The sequence below is a fragment of the Phyllobates terribilis genome, unplaced genomic scaffold, assembly GCF_046119375.1.
Source record: "Phyllobates terribilis strain yellow unplaced genomic scaffold, ASM4611937v1 Scaffold_12__6_contigs__length_324123572, whole genome shotgun sequence".
Lineage (NCBI taxonomy): Eukaryota > Metazoa > Chordata > Amphibia > Anura > Dendrobatidae > Phyllobates > Phyllobates terribilis.
The window spans coordinates 129,134,883-129,160,447 of NW_027362772.1; the positions used below are offsets into that span (position 1 = coordinate 129,134,883).

At 48.9% G+C, this 25,565-nt stretch overlaps 1 protein-coding gene across 1 annotated transcript in view; it reads left to right on the forward strand.

The window, feature by feature from the left end:
* The first annotated feature begins 2,712 nt into the window (after positions 1 to 2,712).
* Positions 2,713 to 25,565, forward strand: part of LOC141172265 (sulfotransferase 2B1-like) — a 462,870-nt gene continuing 440,017 nt past the window's right edge. Inside the window, exon 1 of the mRNA XM_073656276.1 lies at positions 2,713 to 2,830. The gene's annotated coding sequence lies outside the window, so the exon portion shown is untranslated. The remainder of the gene's footprint in view (positions 2,831 to 25,565) is intronic.

The window sequence follows — 25,565 nt, forward strand, 5'->3', positions numbered from 1 at the left end:
TGACCTCATTTGCTGGATATACACTGAGCATCAGTGTATTGCCGGCAAATGAACAGAGCAGTCACATTTTACAATGTGGCCGTTCTGTTCATGGGATCATCGTTGGACCCTGATATTTGGACTGCAGCGGACAGGTGAGGATGAGGATGCTTTATTATTTTACCTTTTGTTACAGGTGATCATGGGCTTCTTGGATTAGCTATAAGGTGAATATATGGTGTTTTTTTTATTTTTTGCAGGGGCGTAGAACATCAAGGACAAGGTGTAGGTGAGTATAATGTGTTTTATTTTTGTTTGACTATGTTTTTACTAATTTTAACATTTTTTTTTACTTTGAGCACAGCAGAGGCACCGGCGCATGGGAGACTTCTGCTCCCATCCAGCGATGCCTGCGCTCGCTGTTTCCTATGGCAGTAAGCTCTGGCTGATGGTGGTAGTAGTACCATCAGCCGGCGCCTATGACCTGCGGTAAGCTTTTTACCGCGGGTCACTGTCACAGCTGTGAGATCATGCTGACACCTGTCAACATGATTTCACAGCGCTCTGACCGGGTAATGCTATTACCGCCGATCAGAGCCTTTGTTTCCTGCGCTGTCACGCAAATGACAACGCTGAAAAACAGGTATATTCAGGTCCCCCATTCACATGAATTAGGGCCGGGTTCACATTCTGGATTCAGGTACTGTTCTGGTATCCAAACCCGAACTTTTAATAAACTTTTCGGCGTTCGGCTTAAGTAGCCGAACTCGAACAGTCACGGGTTCGCCCATCACTATTATTAAGGTTGTGTAAAAGGATGTTTCGATACTCCAGCATTAGCGGGTACCTTTCCAGGGTGGGAAGCATCTGGCAAAATTTTATAATGTGGATGTAACAGAGTGGCAACCCAGTAGTCAGCACTATTTCGAATCATAACTATACGGGGATCATGTTGCAGATAATGAAGCAAGAAGGCATTCATATGTCGGGCTCTTCCATGAGGTTCAAGCACAGGCAGTGTTGGTGGCTGGGTAATTCTGATGCTTGTTTCCTCCGTCCCCTCCCGCTAAACACAAACAGAGATGGGATTATTATCCTCTTCATGTTCTGACTATTGCTCGCCCATCACCTCTTCCTCTTCCATTTGTTCTTTGCCTCTTGCACCTTCATTAACAGTTTTTCTGGTATCACCAAACCCCCTCGATCACAGTGAATGAACCTCTTGGAACCCTGAGATGTCCCCTAGTGTATGAAGTTTGTAACAGAAGAAAGTAGTTTTTTACTGTGGATGAGACATGTATAACATACGAGATATTCTCCAAACTATTTCAAACTGAGATGTCCCATGCTGTATAACATTAGGACGAAAGCATTTTTTTACTGTGGATGAGGCCTGTATAACAGAATATATGCTCCAAGATATTTCAAACTCAGATCTAGCCTGCTGTATCACGTTACTCACAGCAAAAAATATTTTTTTCACTCTGTATAAGCTCTGCATGCAGCTGAATTTCACCACCCCACTAAAGGACTAGGTGGCTTATAGCAGAGTGTAACACATTTGTGACAGAAAAAAATATTTTGTGGACTCTGGCTAGCAAGACAAAAGATCTATTTTTTTACTCTGAAAACAGCGGAAGTTCAACGTCACTAAAATTGTAGGTGGGGCTTATAGCAGAGTGTATCACGTTTGCAACAGAAAAAAATCTTTCGTGGACTCTGCCTAGCAAGACAAAAAATCTATTTTTTTTTACTGTGCATACAGCTTAATTTCACCAACCAAAAAATGACAGAGTGGGCTAACACAGCTTGCACTATCACATTAGCAAATGAAAAAAAAGTTTTTTGTGCTCTGCAATGAGAAGCACTGCAGAGTGTGCAGACAGCTGAATTTCCACCCCACAAAATCAAAAGGTGGGCTACAAGGCCTTGCTTGCTTTATCACATTAGCAAGTGAAAAAATAGATTGAAGGGATAGTCATGGATACAGCACAATACAAGCAGTGCACAACACAGTTCTTTGCCATGGACCCTGCTGTTTCTCTCTGAATCTCAGTAATTGCACAAGAAAAAAAAGTGTGCTGCAAGGTCTATTTCACAGGTACACAGCAGAGGACTTATCTACACTATCTGACTTCCAAACAAGCAACCATCTATCTAGTTAATACCTCTCATTACACAGGAGCAGGGTGCAGGAGCAACATCTATCAGCAGTGACATGCATAAAATGGCATTGAGAGAACATTGCCGCTTTTTATATAGAGAGGACATGTGATTTCAGCAACCAATGGCAGAAGCCCTTGTGTCTGGACAGTGTGGATGCTTCCTGCGCTCTGATTGGCTAGCCACACTTTCCTTATTTAAACTTATAGGGAAAAAAATTACAGGTGTGTCGCTGATCTGACCTGTTCTGAGCTATCACCAGCCCCTCACTCATCTAACACGTCCCCCCGCTCATCATACACAAGCACTAAGCTAGCAAAACTGTTAAAAATGCTGTATTTGCCCCGCAATCACATTCCCACACTTATTCGCCGAACAGTGCTGATTTTCCCGAATTTAAGAAAAAATGCTCATGCTTCCGATCATTCGTTTTGAACTTAAGTTTGGAGAGTGGATTTCGAACATATTCGCTCATCACTAATTATAATGTGTTATTTACCTTCTAACCTGTTCTTTGTGCTTTTGTGTATTTAGCCCACGAGGGTGCACCTGACAATTGTGTACATTTACATTTACTGCTCCAGCAGTGTATCACCTCTATGTTAATTGAGCACTAGCACTTTACTCATACCATATTATGGGTCTCTATCTTGGGTGGATTACACAAAATACTGCTCCAAAACCTCTTGTGAGTATTTAATCAGTATTTATAATTTTAGAATTTTTGTACCTATAATACTACCCAAATATGCATGCTTTCTACTTGTGATGAGCGAGTGTATTCGTTGCTATTTGCTTTTCGAACAGATAGTACGGTATTCAGGTTACTCGTTATTCTGCGAGTATTTGCGTACTCGCCTCGCTATATTCGGATGTCCCGCCCTGCAGTTTTGGCGCCTCCTTTGCAGCCACTAAACATGCTGGGCTTCTTAACCAATCACAGTAATGCCGCAGACATCTTGGTTGTGGCATTACTGTGATTGGCTGGCCGCCCAGCATCATTGTGCACATTGAGTCTGGAGCCTGCGTTCTGTAAGCAAAGGGAGAGATCGCTGAGCTGCTAGGGAGGGTGTTTAAGCCTCTTGATAAAACAAAAGCCCTTTTATGGGCTACCTGCAGTGTATATTAGTTAAAGGAGCCACTCACTAGCTCCATAATACCACAACAATGTCAGAGTACAGGGAGGGAGAGATTGTGTATTAGGCAGGGAGTGTATTAGGTACTGTTACTCCAGTGTCCATCTTAAAACAGCTCTTGTCAGAGGCAAAGCAATGTTTTTCCAGCACACACAGAAGTATCATACTGTGCTTTTTTTTTGTTTTAGCACCAGTCTATTTTCCCCGCTGTTTTAGAGATAAGAGCCTGGCTTCTGCTGTCCACATTAGTCCACATAAAAAGGTGTTTGGGGCCTACATTTCCTACTGCCTGCTGCCAAGCCCGCACCAGGCCATTTTAACCACTATTTTGGGGAGTCAGCCTGCCTTCTGTTCATATTAGTCCACTTAAAAAATCATTGACTGCCCTGCACAAAGCAGTAGTCCAAACATTTCCTTCTGCCTGCTGCAAAGCACACACCAGCCCATTTTAACCACTATTTTGTGGTGTCAGCCTGCCTTCTGTCCTTATTAGTCCACTTAAAAAAGTGTTTTGTGCCCTTACACAAAGCAGTAGTCCAAACATTTCCTACTGCCTGCTGACTTGGATAGCAGACAAAGCCTCTACGCATTTGTCAAGCAGCAACAAATATTCCATGACCACATAGTCTACTGTGGATACACAGAAGGCTGGCCCATCCAATCCTGAAGCTAGTTTTCATTCCTCCCACCATCATCAGTCACAGGAGACATGTGACCCCAAGCTTGGCCACTCCGAGGATCTGTTTAATAATAATAATTTTTATAGCGCCAACATATTCAGCAGCACTTTGGTACGTATCATTTGGTTGGCTCTGGCCTACCACCATGCATCATTGAAGAGGGACAAGAGGAGGTGGCGTGCATTGATGCTCAAGTATTTGAGGACCTACGGCCAAAAGAAACCAACTTGGCGGAACATCATTTACTGTCTCCAGAGGTGGAGGCTGATGATGATGAGACACAGTTGCCATCAGGTCAGACTACAATGTCAACTGGGAAGGAGGATGAGATGGAAGACGAGGTGGTCAATGATAAGTCCACTGATCCGACCTGGACCGTTGGCATGCATAGCCATGACAGCAACACAGAGGAAGATGGATATGTAGCACCAACACAGGCACCAAGGGGTCGTCATTTGCCCAGAGTGAGAACTGGGTCAACTGTTCCCCAAGCACCCCCGCTGTGCGCCAAGCCAGGGCAAGGGGGCGTTCAGCTGCTGCGTGGAATTTTTTTTCTGGAAGTCCTTCAGAGTAAAACATTGTAGTCTGTAGCATCTGCCATACCAAGTTGAGCAGAGGCCAGGGCAAAGGCAACCTAAGCACCACCAGTATGTAAAACCACATGGCAGCCAAGCACCCCAGTAGGTGGGCGGAACACCAGGGTACCAAATCTGCATCTGCGAGTCAAACTAATGCCATGTCACCTGGGCTATGTTCTTCAGAATCTGCTGTTCAGGAAGCTGGCGCTCATACCTTCAGCCCACAAGCTGCGGTTGCTCACACACAACAAACATCAACCACATCCACTTCCTTGTCCCATCAAAGCGACCAATTGTCCATGCCTGAGAGCTTGGAAAGGAAGCATGAATACCCAGCCACGCACCCACAGGCACAAATACTAAACTCGCACATTGCAAAAATGCTAGCTGTGAAGATGTTGCCGTTTAGGCTTGTGGGAACACAGTCTTTTTTGTAATCTCTTGGCTGTGGCTGCCCTACAATACAGTGTTTCCAGTCGCCACTATTTTGCCCGGTGTGCCGTCCCTGCGTTACACAAGCACGTGTTAAACAATCTGAACCGTGCTTTCACCAACGGCGTAACCGGGAAGGTCCAACTAACAACAGACACCTGGATAAGTTGTTGTGGACAGGGATGATACATTTCTGTCACAGCACACTGGGTGAACCTGGTGGAGGGTGGGACAAAGGCGCAAACGGGAACATCGCACATCCTACCCACGCCAAGAATAGCAGGCCAAACTTCTGTCAGGGTTTCCGCCACTTCATATTCCACTTTCTCTCTCCCCTCCTCCTGTTCTTCATCCTCTGCTGAATTACCCTCCCCATCACTGCCAAGCTAGGACCGGTGCAGCAGTGCATCGGCAAAGCGGTAACACGCTCTGCTGAAGCTGATCTGTTTAAGTCAGAAAGCACACACGTCAGCAGAGCTGTGGCAAGCTTTAAAACAACTGACCGATCAGTAGTTTTCCCCGCTGTACCTCCAACCCTGTCTGGTCGTCTGCAATAATGGGCGTAACCTGGTGGCGGCTTTAAAGGTCGGCAAGCTGGTACACGTGCCATGCATGCTTCAAATGCTGAACCTAGTTGTTCAGAAATTTCTGAAAACTTACTGTGACTTGCCGTACCTACTTGAGAAGGTGCGCTGTATTAGCGCCCATTTCCACCAATCCTCTACAACTTTTGCTGCTGTTACAGTGCTGCAAAAGCATTTGAATTTGCCAAGTCACCGACTCATTTGCGACCTGCCCACGCTGTGGAACTCCACCTATCATATGTTGGCAAGGATTAGTGAACAGCAGAGGGCAGTAGCTGAATACCAGCTTCAGCATGCCTGTCAGACTGAGAGTCAGCCACCACACATAACAACTGTTGAGTGGGTGTGGATCGCTGATATTTGTGAGGTTCTTGAGAACTTTGAGTACTGCACCAACTCGTGAGCAGTGATCAGGCTATTATCAACGTAACCATCCCGCCGCTATTTCTCTTGAAACAATCACTGCATAATTTCAAATAAGAAGATTTGAGTGGACAGCATGTTGGTATGGCGCCAAATTTCCCAATGGGTGTTACTACCCAGCCCAGCCAATATTCTGAGGCAACAATGAGTGATGAGGAAGAAGATGAGGAGGATGAGGAGGGAGAGCACTTGTTTTTCTGTGCTACCGAGGGGACTCGTAATGCTACAGAGGGGACACCCAACCCATGCTTCATGTCTGTCCAGGCTGGATAGGCTGGAGAGGAGGATGAGGAGGTGGAGGAAGGAGGAGGAGGCAAGTCAGTGTGAGGAGAGGATGAATACTTTTACTACTGTTGGGGACACAGAACATTTGCCTTTTTGAAGCTTGGCCCACATGGCACAGTTCATGTGTATGTGTCTGTGGCAAGACCCTCGCGTGATACATATTTTATCCAACAAACTATACTGGTTGGCCACCTTTCTCGATCCACGGTACAAGAAAAAATTTCCTTCTCTCCTTTTTGAGTCACCAGAGAGATTTACAATGGAATCGTTCAAGAGGGCCATTGTAGATCAGTTGCTGGAAACATCACCCTCAGACAATGCTGGTGGCTGAGGTACCAGCTCTTTTCAACACTAAGGGATAATGGGGAGAGACACGAACACAAGCTCCAACAGAGATGGGGGGAAAATGTGCACAAATTGGGAAATTTTCAATAAACCAGCATAACAGCAAGGGTTATTTGTTCCTGTAACAATGCCAAGGAGGGATAAGTTGTAGAACATTGTCAAGGGGTACTTAAGTGACCATATGTGCGTCCTTTGTGATGCTTCTGTTCCCTTTAATTATTGGGTGTATAAGCTGAACACTTGACCTGACCTCTCCTTATATGCCTTGGAGGTACTGGCCTACCCGGCTGCTAGTGTGGTGTCTGAGCATATTTTCAGTTCCGCTGGGGCAATCATCACTGATAGGCGCACACGCCTCTCCACGGAAAATGCTGACAGACTTACTCTGATTAAATTCAACAAGGACTGGATATCTCCACAGTTTTTAATCCCTCCAGATGACAGCAAGCCAACCTAAATTCACCAAAAATGCAGATTCATGCTACTGCTGTTAACATCATCACCTTCCCATAAAAACCTGTTTCCTTCCTTCGTCAACCATGACTCAGCCCATAGGGCTAATTTTTACAGATCCTATGCACATTGTGCAGTGGGCAAGCCAGGACAATATTCCTATTCCAGCCTAACTACTATTTGTGATTGGAGGCCCTTGGGATGGTGGCTACCTATGTCAACCATGACTCAGCCCGTAGAGCTCATTTTTACAAACCCTATGCATATTGTCCAGTGGACAAAATATGACAGTATTCCTAGTACAGCCTAACTATTATTTGTGATTGGAGGCCCTTGGGATGGTGTCTTCCTGCTTCAACCATGGCTCAGCCCATAGGGGTAATTTTTACAAATCCTATGCACATTGTGCAGTGGACAAATCTGGAATGTACAGTGGTCCTACCAAACTAATATTTGTCATTGGAAGCCCTTGTCACAGGATGTGCCACATTGAGACTGAGATAGGGGATACATATTCAACAGAAATGTACTGTCAGTCATCCTATTTGGCAAAAAACATGCCTGGCTTGTGCCAAAGACTGAGATAGTGGATACATATTTAATAGAAATTTACACTGAATGTTGATGACTGACTGATGGCCCTCTGAAAACTTGAATTGAGGGCCACAACTAGTACAGTACTCCATCGTAGATAATGTTTGACAAGGGAGGCCCTTGTCATGGAATCTCTCTGCACCTATAATATAGCCCCAGGAGTAATTTTTGGAAAACATTCTGCACTGGACCAAGTAGTACAGTATCAAGAAGTCTTCTCTTCCTATATAATCTGGGTAATATTGCCAATCAAAATTTCTGAGTCATTTGGAGAAGCTTCTCCTACCCATCCTGGAGGGGGGCACCATATACAGTATACTTTGTCCTTTGACTTGCACAAGTGATATATTTGAGCTCATCATCAAGTCGACTAGTGCAGCTTTATTTTTCCGGTTCACAGAGTTCAGCCATACTTGAGGATCGCAGGCCCCACTCACTGCTACCTTCTAGTTCTCTATGTCTCTAGGTCTTTTTCTCTGTAGTCTCTATGTGGCGCCCCCTCGGCTGGTTGCCACAATAGTGTTGCCTCCTTCACCGGAGGTGATATTACACTTGGAAGCAGGAGGAGCTCCCCACGTCAGGTACACATGCACACACAGGTTCTGATCCCTGACCTGAAAGGAAGCTCTACACCTTATTTTGGGGAGCTGCCTTTTACGGCTGGGGGGAGGAGTTAGTCAGTGAGTGTGAGAGGGAAGGGAGAGGGGGAGAAAGCAGCAGAGGGAGGAGAAAGTTCTGGGGAGTAGAGGAAATGAAGAACTCACCCTAGGCAGTGGAGCAGAGGACGCCAGAGTCCTGGGTTGTATGGGCATTGCACGTCCTGGAAACTGAATCTGGGAGACAGGAGACTGCTAGTTTCCTGGCCACAAGCAGAGGCCCAGCAGCACAGCGGTATAACTATAGCCCGTAGCTGCACCCAAGATGGCAGTACCCGTTATAGGTTCGCACTGCCTGCTAGTACGGAGCTTAGGGCAGGAGTGAAGAAGAGGGACCGCATGATAGCTCACAAGCAGCGGGGCCCACAACAGAGAAGCGCAGCAGGCAGGCCTCCAAACCCACCTGACGGGGTGAACTCCGATTGCTTCCAGGCTGACCGGACCCTCCTGGATCTAGTGACTAGTGCCCTGCACTCCACAGCTTTCTCTGGAGTAAAGGTAACCGGACTGCATTCCTCGTGTCTGTCTTCTTCTTCTGTGTCTCCCCTCAGCTGTGCTACCACAGTGACTATCATCACTGCTGCCACCCTGCTCTCTGCACCCTGTTTCCCCTGCCGCCATCCTTCATATAAGCTTTCTCAATCCCTGGGGGCCCGCTTCACCTGTTGGAAGTGTTTCATCCCAGCTGCTATATCATCTATCCAGGATCCACACAGCAGCGCTGGTCATCCCTGACCATGCATCATATGTGGCGTCACATAAAGACTATGAATCCCCTGTAAATACTTCCTTCATCTGCTCGGCCAGGGCCAAGGAGCTGGGCCAATGCCACTTTGACCTCCCTGGAAGACTGCCTGCCCGGCTACCGAGTACCCTAGGCCCTTACAGCCGCTGCATCTGTCCTTAAATGAGCTAGAGCGAGGGCCCTACAATATGATTAATCAAGGGCACTCTCAAATATACACAAGAGGGACCTTCAAAATCTCTAGAGGAGGACACTTCAAAATGTATATTACAGGGCCACACGAGGGCTCTCACAAAACTCAGCTTTCCTGCCTACTGCAGGACCTCTGAACATTTGAATTTAGGGCCCCAGTATCACATGGTGGTGGAGGAGGAGGAGGGTCAAGCCCAAAGCTACAATGGGCACATTGTAAACTGCTATTGAATATGTATTCCACTATCTGAGTGTCAATGATGGAGGGACCACCCAAATGTCTAAGTAACAGCTGTCCCTCCAAAACGCATGTTACCGAGCCACCTAAGGCCTCTCAGGTCAAAGATCAACATACCTACTAGCTGTGCTTGTAAAGTGCTGGGGAATAGCGAACTAAAAATGATGTATGATAGAGGGACCTACAAAATGTATAAGTCAGGGTCCTTCCAATTGTAAAAGGCGAAAAAAAGCCACAACAGTATGTGTGAACAAAGGCTAAAAAGGATATTTTTTTGATTTCTCTGGTTCATTTAGCCTTATATACAAGTGATTGTGCAGGAAAATCTGTTTCTTAACGTTTTTGGCCTGTTAAATGCAATTTAGTTTAGGGTTGGTAGTTGTTCTTGTGTGTCTGTAAAAGTGGCGTAATATTGCGACAAACGTATTCCCAGAAACCATATGTGAGTCAGAAATGCATGCAGGCATATTCTCCAGGCTCTTCCCATTATGTTTCATCACTTTCCCATCCATTTCAGCCTTTTCCTCAGGCCCCCAGACCACTTTGTAGGGTCCAGCAGAAAATTACTCGCATTTCCCATTGACTTACATTGTACTCGCTATTCGGAACAAATACGTGATTATTACAAAGTACTAGTTACGAGTATAACGATTACGAATATTACGGTACTCGCTGATCACTACTATCTACCCTATTATTAATTCATTTTTAAGCTGTTGAGAACATTAAGTGAGGATACAGTTATTTGTTGTATAATTATTAGTGATGAGCGAGCATGCTCGCTACTGCTCGGTGCTTGCCCGAGCATCTCACTGCTCGAGATGCTTGGCTCTCGCCGAGTATTTCCGGGGTTGCTTGGCGGGAGCTCGAGTCTCCTCCCTGCACGTTTGGCGCTCTTTACAGAGCCAATGAACATGTATGGATTGTCTGCCACTCACTGTAATGCCGCAGCCATGTTGGTTGTGGCATTACAGTGATTGGCTAGCCACACAGCATCATCAGGCCTATATCAGAACTGGTGCCGCCATGCTCATCACAGTCACTCCGGAATCAGACAGTGTAGGGAGAGGTGCTGCTGAGCTAGGGAGAGATTTGCTTGTTTTTAGTTAGTGTAGGTGTACCAAACTATATTAAAGACACATATCCATCTCAACAAACAGTCCTTCTGAGGACTAATCCATCTGCAGAGATATCAGGCAGGCAGGGTGTATAGGCAGGCGGTGTATATAGCAGACTGCAGTGCATATAGCACAATAGGCTCCATTCCAGTTTTGTTTGCTGCTGCTGTTAGAAATTTCTAGAAATAGACCAGGTCTCAGGGGCCAGCAATAATTTTTTTGGGATCTTAATCCTCATTATTTGCTTAAAAAGTAATCCAGAGAACACCATTTTTCTGCGCCACTTGGTTTTTCGCACAGCAGAATACAGCCAGGTCCTTTCCATATTACAGCGCTAAAAATCCAGCTATATGAAACTATGGTTTGTCCATCACACGGATCACATAGAATTGCGCTGAAAATTCTGCCATTTCTGGCTTACATTAAAAATTTGTTTCAGTGTGTCAGTGAAACTATTGACACCAGTTTGCTGTTCAAAATAGTTACGTACAGGCCAGGCATTTAAAACTGTGGTTTGTCCGTCACACGGATCACATATAACTTCGCTCCAAATTCAGCCATTTGTAGTGAACGTGGAAGATATTGTCCTCCATTTAAAATAGGCAAGGCACATGGCAAGGGACGGGGAACTGGACGTGATGGTGAATCGTGATGGTGTATGCAGAGGCTGAGGCCTTGGGCAAGCTGAATTTGTGCCACAACAAACGCCCACATCTTCTCGCTAGACCTTCCTGTCCCAATTCCTTGGGGACCACAGAACACCACTAATGAACCCAGAGCAGTGTGAAAAGGTTATTGGTAGGATAGCAGATAATGCTTCCAGTCACTTTGCCACCACTACCACCACCCTATCTTCCACATGGTCAAGTCTCAGTAGCTGTGAGTCTGGACTGCATATTCCTTGCATACCCTGAACCTCCTTCCTCCCACCATGTCGAGAGCCCAGAGACAACTGATCTCACACTTGGACACTCCGAAGAGCTATTCACTTTTCCATTTATAGATTCTGGCCTCTCGCCCAGTCCACTTGAAGTGGGGCAAGAGGAGATCGCATGTAGCAGTGCCCAAATATTTGAGCAGCCATGGTCACATGAAGGCAACGGTGGGAAAGTGTCACAAGAGGTGGACGATGATGAGACACAATTGCCAGAAAGTCAGGAGGAGGAACCAGGGTGCGAAAGTGGAAAATGAGGTGGTGGATGATATAGTAACTGACCCAACCTGGCAGGAGGACATGCAGAGTGAGAAGAGCAGCACACAGGGGGAGGGAGGCAGAGCACCCCAACAGGCAGGAAAAAGCAGTGTGTTGGTTGCAGACAGAAGGCAGGCAGCCATTCCCCATGACACCAACATGAAGGAAGTTGACAGTACAACTGTTAGGTCTTCCCGAGTCTGGTTGTTTTTTAAAGACTCTGCCGATAACCCCAAAAAGGCCATTTGCACCACCTGCCAGGCCAACATCAGCAGGGGTGGCAAAACTACCTGCCTGACTGATCAGCCACATGGCAGCAAAGCACCCGACTTTGTGGGCCGAACCCCAGGGTCTAGGAACAGAGTCTGCGGGTGGCACCATTGCTTCTTCCGCTGTTGTGAATGCAAGCCAATCCCCTGTCCATGGTGCTTGCGAAGATGCCTCCTACCCTGCATCTGTCATAGCACACTCTTCCCACAGGCCATACTACTAAAATCCCTTCATTTCGCGACTGCTTGTGCTCAAAATGTTGCCTTCTAGTCTCGTGGAGAAGGAAGCATTCCGCAACCTGATGGCAGCAGCCGTTCCTTGGTACTCAGTCCCCAGCCGCCACTATTTCTCCCGGTGTGTCGTCCCAGCATTACACAAGCACATATCCAAAACATTAGCCTTGCCCTCAACAACGCAGTTACCGGTAAAGTCCACCTATCCACAGACACGTGGACAAGTGCTTGTGGGCAGGGATGGTACATTTCGCTGACGGCACACTGGGTTAACACAGTGGAAGCCGGGACCCAGTCGGACCTTGGGACGGAACACATCCTCCCGACGCCAAGGATTGTAGGCACTATGTCAATCAGGGTTGCCCCCACAGTCTACAGTTCCCGCACTTCATCCTCCTCTGCCTTCTCATCCTCTTCAGTCTCCATCTCCAAAATGTCCACATCAGTCACAAGCTGGAAGCACTGCAGCACTGCCTCGGCCAAGCGGCTGACGCGCCCCCAGGGCCGTGGGATATGCGGCAGCCGGGCCTCTGGTTGCTGGGGGTTAACATGGTAGCTGGCCCGGTCTGTGACCCAGGGCGGTCAGTAGAAGGGGGAATAGTTTATAGGGGATTTGGGAAAGTTCGTGATGCCACCTGTGGAATGCGGCTAAGGGGTGCCGCCGCTGGGGAGCAGTCCTCTGGAGCTGGTGTTATGGCAGCAGGGATGGTGTGGCTCTCCACAGGTAGAGCTAGCTCCAGGGCAGTGTGAGATGTAATGGATGGTGGTGCAGGGGAGAGAGATGGCAGGACGGTCCCGGAGGAAAGACGGACACTCACACGGGGGTAAGGTTCAGTACCTTTATTGGTGATGGTGCAGGCACGGTCCAGGGTACTCCAGGTGAAGGGTGCACTTTTGGACTCTCCCCAGTGAGCTGGTATAGGGCCTCATGATCCGTTGCTTTATTCTCTAAGCTTCTGAAATGCCTGGAGCTAGGCCTAGCTTGGTTACTGTCTCTCTTTGCACATGCTGACTTGGTGGTAGGGCCTTCTCTTTGGAGCTCATTCTCCCTGGACGCTGGGACCTCCATGACTCCTAGCCCTGGTACTGCAATCAGTGTTTGGTGAACCTGGGACCTGTAGTCCTCCAGGGGTTCCGGTGGTTCCTACTGAGTATAAATGTCCCTTTAGGCGCGGACCCGGTGTCCGGTATATATATCGGGGTGAGCCTGGTAGGCTCCTCTGCCCCCTTGCTACTTCTTCCTTCTCCTCTCGCCTTCGGCCCACTCAAGGCCCTCACTAGGCCTTCACACGTGCTGTAGGCCCTGGCTCGCCTAAGCACTGCAGCCAGCTCTCTGCCTCTTCACTGCTCTCTAAGCGTCAGCACGCTCTCAGCTCAACTATGAGCTCTGTCCCACTCTGTCTCTAAGCAGGGACTAATCTGAGCTGCCTGGCTCCACCCTCCCTATATATGTCCCTAACGGGCTCCCTCTCCTGGTCTGAGGTGGTAGGGTGGAGGTGTGTGAATGTGGGAGGGCCTCTTGTGGAGAAGTCCATCCATGCACCCTTCTGGGTTCTGTGGCACCATGCGTAGCAGGGCGCCACATTCCCCCCTAGTAAAACTCAGTACTCCTGGACTGAAGCATTTATTTTTTTCAAAACAGATTAACAATAACAACTTTTCTTCCCTTACGGGAGGCACTTTGCTTGAATGTTACAGGTAACAAAAACATAATAAATAATCAATATATGTACAATAGTTAAAGTTTTTGAGAGATTGTCAGTGAGTCCCCTAACAGGGTGTCCATTTCACTGCAAAGTACAAGGGAGCTTGAGGGACCTGTCCGTAAACCCTCCACGTAGGCCATGGGCATGGCTGCAGGGCATAGGTGATCCGGAGTTGGACCACGTCTTCCGCCACACCAAACAGGTTTTTGTTCAGTGGTTACTTAAAAGGGGCACTCCAGGGAGTGCAATATGTACAAGTAAACAGTTTTTGGGCTGCACACAGTCCTCAGCCACAGAGTCCATGTACCCTTCCGGATAATTAAATGCAACAAGAAAAGTGTCCATGTCACCTATATTGTCCATTGTAAGTATAGATGAAAATTACACAAAAACAATCATACCCCAAGGGCAACAATTTATACTATCAGAGTTTCTCTTCCTACTCTCTGTATCTGACAGGGGTCTGACCCTGCATGCTACATGTTGACCTACATAGTACTGGGATGCGTGTGGTACTGGTGTTTGTACTACCTCCCATTCTGTCAGTTCTAGGTGTGGAGGGACTGCAAGGCTGCCTTAACCTCCCTATGGGACTGGCAAGTGTACCATTGGCTGGGCCTTCTTGCTCTGCTCCAACCGGGGATCCTTCTTCCGGGGATTCTTCCTGAGCAGGCTCTTCTGGGGCACCTACAGGTTCTACTTGCTGTGGAGGGTCTTCTGGCTGTTGGTAGAAGTGGATCACAGGTATTATCACTGCTCCTCCTAGTTGGGGCCAATCTGCCGGGAAATCTCCAAATTCAGTATGTATTACTGCTTCTTTAGGCTCCTCCGGTACGATGAGAGGCACTTCTTCCTGGGGCTTTAGCAGACCTGGACACAACTTCAGATGGTCTCTTGATACCATTGCAGTCGTTCTTCCTCCGTCCTTGGTAATTAAACAGGTCTTCCTGTTATCAAATCTTGAATTTAACAAAGTGTAGGGTTCCCTCACCCACTGGTCATCAAGTTTGTGGTTTCTTCTTTTTCTCTTTAGCACAACTTCTCCAGGTGTAAAGGGTTCTGCTGGTGCACTCTTGTTGTACTGTGCTTCCTGCTTGTCTCTTACCCTATTCAGACTGTCTTTGACACAGGCTTGTACTCTCCTGTACTCCTCCTGTCGAGTTGTATCCCAGTCCTCAGTGGACATATCTGGTTCGGGTTCAACTACACCAAGCTCCAGGTCCATGGGCAACTTTCCTGGTCTTGCTCACATGAGATATGCTGGAGTACAATTGGTGGAAGTCACAGGTATGTGGTTGTACAGCTCTACCAGGTCAGGTAGCTTGTCTGGCCACTGGTTTCTTTCTTCTAGCGGTAAGGTCTTCAACAGGTCGATGACAATGTTATTCATCTTTTCACATAGCCCATTGGTTTGGGGGTGGTACGGTGTAGTCCGGATCTTCCTACACCCGTACAGATGGCAGAACTCCTCGAACAATTCAGCTTCGAAGGCAGTGCCTTGATCTGTCAGCACCTGCTCCGGGTATCCATGGGGCCTGCAGAAGTACGCCTGAAACGTCTTCGCCGCAGTTTCTGCCATCAGATCCTTGAAGGGGGTGACCACCAGGAACAATGAGTAGTGATCCACCATGGTCAGGGCATAGTAATATCCTGACCTGCTGGGTGACAGCTTGACAAGATCCAGGGCCACGATCTCCAAGGGTCGAGTTGTCTTGATGGGTTGCTGGGGTGCCTTCCGGCTGCTGTAGTCTTTTCTTCTGAGGCTACAGGGTCCACAATCCCGGCTCCATCTCTCTATGGGACTGCGCATTCCAACCCAATAAAACCGACCTTTCAGCAGGGTTTCTAGCTTCTTCCAGCCAAAGTGCCCTGATTGAACGTGGCAGGCCTCCAACACCATCTGGATGTCTGTCCTAGGCACTACGATCTGCCATACCATCTCATGGGTCCTCGGGTTGACGTACCTTTGGCACAGCTTCTCCCTATAGATGAACAGCCGGCTTCTCTCATTCCACAGTTGCTTGGCTTGTGGAGACGCGTCCTTCTCCAGGGAGGAACCGTCCTGGGTTATTAGTTCATTGATATGTCTGACAACCGGGTCGCTGTCCTGGGTCTCCTTGCAGCTGTGGTGAGGCAAAGGGTTTAACCTCTTACCGCGATGCCTCCTGGAGGCTCGTTGCTCGTGGACCATTCCATTACGGTGGAAGGCAGGTAGCTCAATCTCCTCCAGGTCATCCACTTCTTCTTCAGTATCCGACTGGTGCGGCATCCTGGACAGGGCATCGGCGTTGGCATTCTTACGGCCTGCCCGGTACTTAATGGTGAACTGGTAGTTTGACAGCTGAGCCATCCATCGTTGTTCCATGGCTCCTAACTGGGCTGTTTCCAGATGAATCAAGGGGTTATTATCAGTGTAGGCAGTGAACTTACTGGAGGTTAGGTAGTGCTTGAACCGCTCGGTGATGGCCCAGACCAAGGCCTGGAACTCCAACTTGAAGCTGCTATAGTTCTCTGGGTTCCTCTCGGTCGGGCGGAGCTTCCTGCTTGCACAGGCGATCACCTTCTCTCGGCCATTCTGCTTCTGACAGAACACAGCTCCTAATCCCTCGTTGCTTGCATCAGTGTACAGAAGGAATGGTTGGCTGCAGTCAGGGTAGGCTAGGATCTCTTCGCCAGTCAGGATCTCCTTCATCACCTCAAAGGATTCAGCTTGCTCCCTACCCCACTGGAACGGGGGTTTTCTGCCTCTCCCGGACTGTCCTACCAGGAGATCTTGCAAAGGCGCCGCTTTCTTGGTATAGTCCTTCACGAACCTCCGGTAATACCCGACTAGTCCCAGGAACTGACGTACCTCCTTGAGGCTTTTCGGCTCCTGCCATTTCCGGATGGCAGTGACCTTCTCCAGGTCCAGTGCTACTCCTTCTGGACTGACAATGTGCCCCAGGTACTGTACCTTTCGCTTGAGCAGGTGGCACTTGGAGGGCTTCTGCTTCATCCCATACTGGGACAGCGACTCAAATACCTCTGTCAGGTGCTTCAAACGGTCCTCGTATGTTTTGGAGTACACTATCACGTCATCCAGGTATAGCAGTACAGTCTCGAAGTTGCGGTGTCCCTGGCAGCACTCCATCAATCTCTGGAACGTTACGGGGGTGTTGCAGTGTCCGAATGGCATACTGTTGAACTCTCAGAGTCCCATCGGGGTAGTAAAGGCCGTCTTCTCCCGATCCTCCTCAGCAACAGCTACTTGCCAGTACCCACTAGTGAGGTCAAGATTGGAGAAGTAATTTGCAGACTTTAATGCAGCCTGGAATTCCTCTATACGGGGCAAAGGGTATGCATCTTTGTGTGTTATGCTATTTACCTGTCTGTAATCTACACACATTCTCATGCTTCCATCCTTTTTCCTGACTAGGACCAGGGGAGCTGCCCAGGGACTACAGCTATCCCTTACTACCCCTGTCTTCTTCATGTCGTGCAACATCTCCTTCGCCTTCTGGTAGTGTGCTGGTGGTATGGGCCTGTAACGTTCTTTGATGGGTGGATGGTCACCTGTGGGTATATGGTGTTGTACCCCTTTAATCCTCCCAAAGTCAAGTGGGTGTTTACTGAATACCTGCTTGTATTCCTGAACCACCCGGTGTACACCCTGTTTATGATGGGCAGGAGTGGTGTCTGTCCCAACATGGAGCTGTTGACACCAATCCTCCACCTGGGTTCCCGGGTCATTATTCTCCACTTCGTCTGGTGAAGTTAAGGACTCCGCCGTGTGTATGGAGTTGTTATCTACTGTGTACAGTTTGGCAACAATGGTGTAGCGTGGTAATCTAACCTCGTCCTCCCGAAAGTTTAGGAGGCGTACGGGCACCCTCCCATTGCATACATCCACTACCCCTCTGGCAGTCAAGAGTGTAGGTCCATGCTCCGAGCTAAGGGGCTCCTTTGAGACCTATTGTTGCTCTACACCAAATCAGCATCTCACTCATCGGGGGGATCACAATGGGTATCCGGTCTGTCACCCGTACATTACCAATTTCACCACCTGTTAGCTTTACCTGTTGCTGGTACATAAGGTCTCGGATCTCTTTCTGGAGCACCCTCCTCTGCCGTGGTTTGGCAGTGTCGGCCATCTGTTGGAGCAAAAACAACACTTCTCCAAAACAATTACCGATAATATTTGTGGCAAGTACCATATACAAGTCTGTATCATCAGGATTAGTCTCTACTACAATTAGTCCCTGGTCCTTCAGTTCCACTCTTCCCACCTTTACTGCCACATCCTTAACCCCGCCTAGGTTAAGGGTGAAGCCATTGGAGGCATACACGGAAAGGTTTGGAGCTGGCGGGCGAAGTTCGTCTATGGACCAGAACCTTTTGTAGAGGACATCTGGCATGATGGTTACCTGAGATCCAGTGTCGAGCAGGGCAGGTGTCGCGATGCCATCCAGCACAATGGACAGGAAAGGTCTTCCTCCCACGAACCGATGGTACCAGTTTGATGGGCCTGCTTGATTTACTCCTGGATGTCGGCCCTCTGCCCCAGGGTTTGCTTTTTAAAGGACAGTGCCGCACTGTGTGGCCTGCCTTTTGATGAATTCTCCTGGAGGATGACGTTGGTCGTTGGTCCTCCTATGGGGTGGCGTTGTCCTCCTTCTTCTCATCCAGGGGACATCCTCAGGGCGGTGAGTAGTATCCTTCCTTCTGGCTCGGGCTCCTCCGGTAGCTGCAGGGTGCTCAGGACAGTGGCCAGGGTTTTACTTAACTGGCGCACTTCAGGGCGTAGGATGTCCAGCTCGCTAGGAGGCACTGTTTGCATCTTTGTCTCAGCCGTTAATGAAGGAGCGGTGGGTGCTGCAGTCACTGGGGTGGCCCCACCCTGGTAACGTTGGACAGCAGTATCTGTTGTTTCCAGGTGCTGCAGCCCCTTTATAGCCATGTCCTTAAGGGTGTCAAAGGTGGCGTCTGGATGATCTAAAGCCCACCACCATACAGTTCTGCTCTCCTCTTGGGACCTCAACCCCTGGATGAACTGTTCCGTCAGCATTTTATTTTCATTCTGTATGCTGGCTGGACTAACCTGTTTCAGGGCCCGCAGGGCTTCCTGTAAGTGCCAGGTGTAGTCACGAACACTGTCCTCAGGTTTCTGGACACAGTGGTAGAACCTCATCCGGAGATCTCTCTCAGTGCGGTTTTCAAACACAGTTTACAATCTCTTAAAGATGATGGATACCGATTCCTGTCTGCGGCTGGCCAGGTTTCAACTTCCCGCTCTGCTGCACCAGTCAATTGCCCCAACACGACAGCGGATCTCTGTTTGCCAGTCAAAGAATACATATCTAGCACACCGCATATACTTCTCTTGAATCCGGACAGGGTGTCCGGTTTGCCATTATACTGGGGGAGCCACTTCGCTCCAGGGATATACGGCAGGGCCATGGGTATTAACGGAGTCACGACCCCTGCTGGTGGAGTGGCCGCTCCGGCCTGTGCAGTGCAGGGCGCAGGTTGGGCATCTGGAGGGTTAACCGGTGCTCCGGCGGCTTGCTGGTCGTCGGCCATTGTTGCACCCCCCTAGTGAACCGGAGCCTACCTTCTTCACTTCCTTTTTTGGGTAGGCCGCAGCTCCGCGGGCGACGGTTTTCTTCCAGGACCTTGCGTCACTCGCGTCTGACGTCAGAGCGTCCTCTGGTCTCCTTCCAGGACCTGACACTTCCTAGTTTGACATCAGGGGCGGGGCGTGTCTTAGGCTTCGCGCTCTTTAGCAGTTACGCCTCCCAGGTTCCCGTGATTATGCCCTTCTTCTTCCCGCGCTGCAGCGCGATAATGGTGGCGTTCCTCACTGCAGTTTAACACACAGTTCAGTTCAATAAAGGCGCAGAGTACACTATGGCAGCGGGCTCGCAATCCTGTTTGTGATGCCAAAACATGACGCGCCCCCAGGGCCGTGAGGTACTCGGCAGCCCGGCCTCTGGTTGCTGGGGTTATCACGGTAGCTGGCCCGGTCCACAACCCAGGGCGGTCAGTAAAAGGGGGAATAGTTTATAGGGGATTTGGGAAAGTTTGTGACGCCACCTGTGGAATGCGGCTAAGGGGTGCCGCCGCTGCGGAGCAGTCCTCTGGAGCTGGTGTTACGGCAGCAGGGATGGTGTGGCTCTCCACAGGTAGAGCTAGCTCCAGGGCAGCTTGGGCTGTAATGGATGGTGGTGCAGGGGAGAGAGATGGCAGGACGGTCCCGGAGGAAAGACGGACACTCACACGGGGGTAAGGTTCAGTACCTTTACTGGTGATGGTGCAGGCACGGTCCAGGGTACTCCAGGTGAAGGGCGCACTTTTGGACTCTCCCCAGTGAGCTGCTATTGGGCCTCCTGATCCGTTGCTTTATTCTCTAAGCTTCTGACCTGCCTTGAGCTAGGCCTAGCTGGGTTACTGTATCTCTTTGCACCTGCTGACTTGGTGGTAGGGCCTTCTCTTTGAAGCTCTCTCTCCCTGGATGCTGGGACCTCCGTGACTCCTAACACTGGTACTGCAATCAGCGTTTGGTGAACCTGGGACCTGTAGTCCTCCAGGGGTTCCGGTGGTTCCTACTGAGTATAAATGTCCCTGTAGGCGCCGACCCGGTGTCTGGTATATATATCGGGGTGAGCCTGGTAGGCTCCTCTGCCCCCTTGCTACTTCTTCCTTCTCCTCTCGACTTCTGCCCACTCAAGGCCCTCACTAGGCCTTCACACGTGCTGTAGGCATTGGCTTGCCTAAGCATTGCAGCAAGCTCTCTGCCTCTTCACTGCTCTCTGAGCGTCAGCATGCTCTCAGCTCAACTCTGAGCTCTGTCCCTCTCTGTCTCTAAGCAGGGACTAATCTGAGCTGCCTGACTCCACCCTCCCTATACATATCCCTAATGGGCTCCCTCTACTGGTCTGAGGTGGTAGGGTGGAGGTGTGTGAATGTGTGAGGGCCTCTTGTGGAGAAGTCCATCCATGCACCCTTCTGGGTTCTGTGGCACCATGCATTGCAGGGCGCCACACAGCAACAGGCTGTGCTGAAGCTAATATGTTTAGGTAGCAAACCGCACAATGCTGAAGAGTTGTGGACAGCTCTGAAAGAGCAGGCAGATCTGTGGCTCACACCACTGAACCTACAGCCAGGCATGGTCGTGTGTGAAAATGGCCGGAACGTGGTGGCAGCTCTGAGGCAAGGCAAGCTCAGACACGTACCATGCCTGGCACATGTGCTTAACCTCGTGGTTCAGCGGTTCCTTAAATCCTACCCGGAGTTGCCGGATCTGCTTGTTAAAGTACGCTGCCTGTGTGCCCATCTTAGACTGTCATCTACAGCTTCTGCCGTCCTTGCCGTGTTTCAGAAGCATTTGCAGCTTCAGGCTCTCAGACAGGTGTGTGATGTCCCCACGTAGCATCAACAAGGCCGTCGGTATTCAGTTCAGACTCCACACATTCCTATGTGGAGTGGACATGGATATCAGACATATGTACCATCCTCCAAAACTTTGAGGACTCCACCAAGATGGTGAGCGGCGATGGCGCCATAATTAGCATCTCCATCCCGCTTCTCTGTCTTCTGAAACGCTCTCAGCTCACAATCATAGAGGATGCATTGCAGGCGGAGCATGATGAGATGGAGTAAGGAACCATACAGGGTGATTACTCACAGCCCAGCCTCATCTCATCCCAACGTGGATTGGGTGACAATGAGGAAGAGGAGAAGGAGGAAGAACAGGAGCTAGTTTCATGTGCTATAGATGGTACTACCTGCACAACTGTCATACCGTCTGTTCAGGGTGGATGGCCTGAGGACAGGGAGGAAGAGGAGGAGAGCATGGTCAGTCGTCCTCTTGGTGAGGACACGGAAGTCTTGCCTGTTAGCAGTCTGGCACGCATGGCTGAGTTTATGTTACCCTGCCTTTCCCATGACCCTCGCATTCTCAAAATTTTAGGTGACAGTCATTACTGGTTGGTGACACTTCCAGACCCACGCTACATGGAGAACTTTATATCTCTTATTCCTGAGGCGGACAGGTCTACAAAAATGGGGCTGTACCTGAAGGCCTTTGTGGTGAAATCATTTAAAAAATTCCCTGAGGCTGACAGATCTACAAAAATGGGGTAGTACCAAAATGCCCTTGTTGCGGAACTATTAAAAAAATTCTCATTTGAAAACAGTGGCGGCAGAGGTGACATTTTGTTGGAGAACCAAGAAGTACAGGCGAGAGAGACACAAATGCAATCCAGCCGAGGCAGGGTGACACTGTCAAAGTTCTTGGAGAATTCTCTCAGCCCCTCCCATCGCACAGGCTTTGAGGCATGGGGTACTCTCACAAGGAGTGCAAAGTTTGGGAAGATGCTGAAGGAGTACCTTGCCGACCGTACCAATGTCCTCCGTGATTCCTCTGTGCCTTATAATTATTAGGTATCCAAGCTGGATACGTGGAATGAACTGGCTCTCTATTCCTTGGAGGTCCTGGCCTGCCCTGCCATTAGTATTTTTTCAGAGTGGGTTTTTAGTGCCGCTAATGGAATTATAACTGATAAGCGCATCCGCCTGTCAACTGAAAATGTTGGCATGCTGACTCTTATAAAAATGAACAAGGGCTGGATTACGCCAGACTTCTCAACACCACTAAATGATAGCAGCGTAACATAAACTGAAATCCACTGTCTTTTTTTGGCAGGTGTATTCCCATGCACCTTTTCACGCCCACACATGGGTATATTCTTCCTGATTTTGACTCTGATTTGCTCTTGTCCTCCTCCTTCTCCTCATCCTCCACCACCATATCAGCAGGGTGACCGTGGTCCATAATGCAATTCCCACATAATTTTTTTAAAGGGTCTTTATGATGCCCGTAAAAATTTTTTTTTTTATGCAGTATGCTCATGTATACCCCCCCCCCAAGGTTAAATGTTTGCCAGCCCATACAGTTAGTGCATGGGCATTACAAGTATAGGAGACCCATTCCTTTCTAATGGGAACATTTTTTTATGAGGCCCTCCTCCACGTCTCTTCCACTGGGCATTGGAGTGCCTCCAAATTTTTTGCAGCCCTTGCATTCACTGCATAGGCCAAAACAATGTGAGACCCACTTCCTAATAATGGGAACATTGATTTCAGGAGCCCCTCTGACCTCCACGTCTCTTCCAAGGGGCATGGAAGTGCCTTCAAATTTTTGGCAACCCTTGCATTCACTGCATAGGCAAACACAATGGGAGACCCACTTCCTAATAATGGGAACAGTTTTTTTAAGGAGACCTTCTTCTCTGTCTCTTCCAAGGGGCATTATAGCAAATCCAAATTTTTGGCAACCCTTGCATTCACTGCATAGGCAAACACAATGGGAGACCCACTTCCTAATAATGGGAACATTTTTTTTCAGGAGGCCCTCTTCTCTGTCTCTTCCAAGGGGAATTATAGTAGATCCATATTTTTGGCAACCCTTGCATTCACTGCATGGGCAAACAGTATGGGAGACCCACTTTCTAATAATGGGAACGTTGTTTTCAGGAGGCCCTCCTCTAAGTCTCTTCAAAGGGGTATTGGGGTGTGTCCAAATTTTCAAAGGGGTATTGGGGTACATCCAAATTTTGGGCAGACCTGCCACTCACTGCATAAGCAATAACAGTATAGAAGATCCAATCTTTAATAATGGGAACAAAAAAGCATAGCCGGCTGATGGCTCTCTAAGAATAGTGAGGGTCGACTGCTGGCCCTTTAAGAGAACTAAAGGCCGCCTGATGGCCCTGATACGCCCTCTGGGCCATGCGGTACTCGGTAGCCGGGCCGGTCATTGCTAGGGGAGATGTCACAGTGGCGGTGCCCCGGTCCGTGACCCAGGGCGGTCAATAAAAGGGGAATTTGGGAAAGGGGATTATAGTTTTGATGTTTAATGTTTGTAATGCCACCTGTGGTATGCAGCTATATGGAGCCACCGCTGCGGAGCAGATCCTCTGAAGCTGTTGTTAATGCAGCAGAGTTGGTTCAGCTCTCCACAGGTAGAGCTAAGCCCCAGGCCTGTGCTGAGATGTCATAGATGTTGAGGTAGCGGTTGTGGTGCAGTGTAGTGCAGGGGGTGATGGCGCAGCAGTAATAATTCACAGAGACAGAGGGGTGCAGTCTTCCGGATTTACTCACAGTTCTCACTTTGCTCCTGGTTACAAATGCAGATCATAACTTCCCACTTCGTGCTGCATTCACCGGGCAGGGGCTGAGCAATCCCTCAGGTATTTCAAGAGTGCCTGACAGGACCCCATTCTATATGCCCTTCTCAGCCGTATTCCTGCGCTGGCTCTCATTCTTCTTGCCTTGTGCCTCGCAAACAGTGTCCCAAGACGGTATCCTCTGATCTTTCTGGGCAACCTGGATCCTATGTGGTTACCTTTTTGGCAACTTGAGTGCGGATTTGGCAACTGTACCCTGAAAGTACAGAAGACTCCGGTTTTTAGTTGAACTTTGTAATTCTCACTGATTAGGGGCTGGTCCCCTCTGCGGCTCAATCCCTCCACCGCCTGGTAGATTCGGACGTACAGGTGGCCTCCAGCACTGCCCGTACCCCTGGGATCCCTTCTTCACTCCTGGAGCCTTCCCTCTGCTCCCGTTCCTTCCTCCTCTCCTTCTCCTGGGCCTCCTCACTCAGGCCCGCTCTTCCCTGAACAGAGCTCCTGCAGAGCTCCTGCTCCCAACTCTTCCTCTGAATCAATCTCCTCAGACCCAGACTCCCTCTAGAATATTCCACCCTCTCTTTTATATCGCTTCTTATTGAGCTCCCCTGAACTACTCTCTCTACCCACACCCACTACCTGGTTCCCCCTGCTTTGGTTCCCCCCACTCCAGCCAGGGACAGGGCTCAGCAGAGGAGCAGCGCATCTTGCCCCTCCTGCCGGTCTGGAGTAGTGTAATGTTTGATGCAGAATGAGATACCACACCTCTGGGTGAGATGCAGTACCTCTGTGGCAACTGAACCAGCAGGGGCACCACAGCCCTATAAAAATAGTCTTTATGACTTTCAGAGTCCCTCTTTCATAAATGAAACAGGATGTGTCTGATCATGTCTCACACACCACATGGCCAGATAAGGTTGTAAAATGTTAAAATGACATTTCCCGGTGAATGCATTTGTCACGGTTGAAAGCAATGCAAAAGTGAAAAAAACGCATCAAAAACGCTACATGTGAACATAGTCCAAGGTGTGGAGGAGTATTTTTGTTTTTGGTTATTTATTTTGCTTTATATACAAGTCATTACCCTGGAAAGGATGTTCCTAAACATATTTCCCATGAAAATCCATTTTGGTTTTGTTTTTGAATGTTTTATTGTGAGTCCGTAAAAGTGGCGTAATACCTCTAACAACATTGTTGACAGTAGCGACCTGGTAGTCAGAAATGCTTCCAGGGGTCTTCCCCATGCTGATCCCATGCATTTGAGCACTGTTCCCATCGATTTGGGCAATTTTTAGGCCCTCTGCAGACCGCTAGGGGAGCCGCCTAAAAAATGCTTGAGTTTCCCATAGACTTACAGTGGTGGCCAAAAGTATTGGCACCCCTGCAATTCTGTCAGA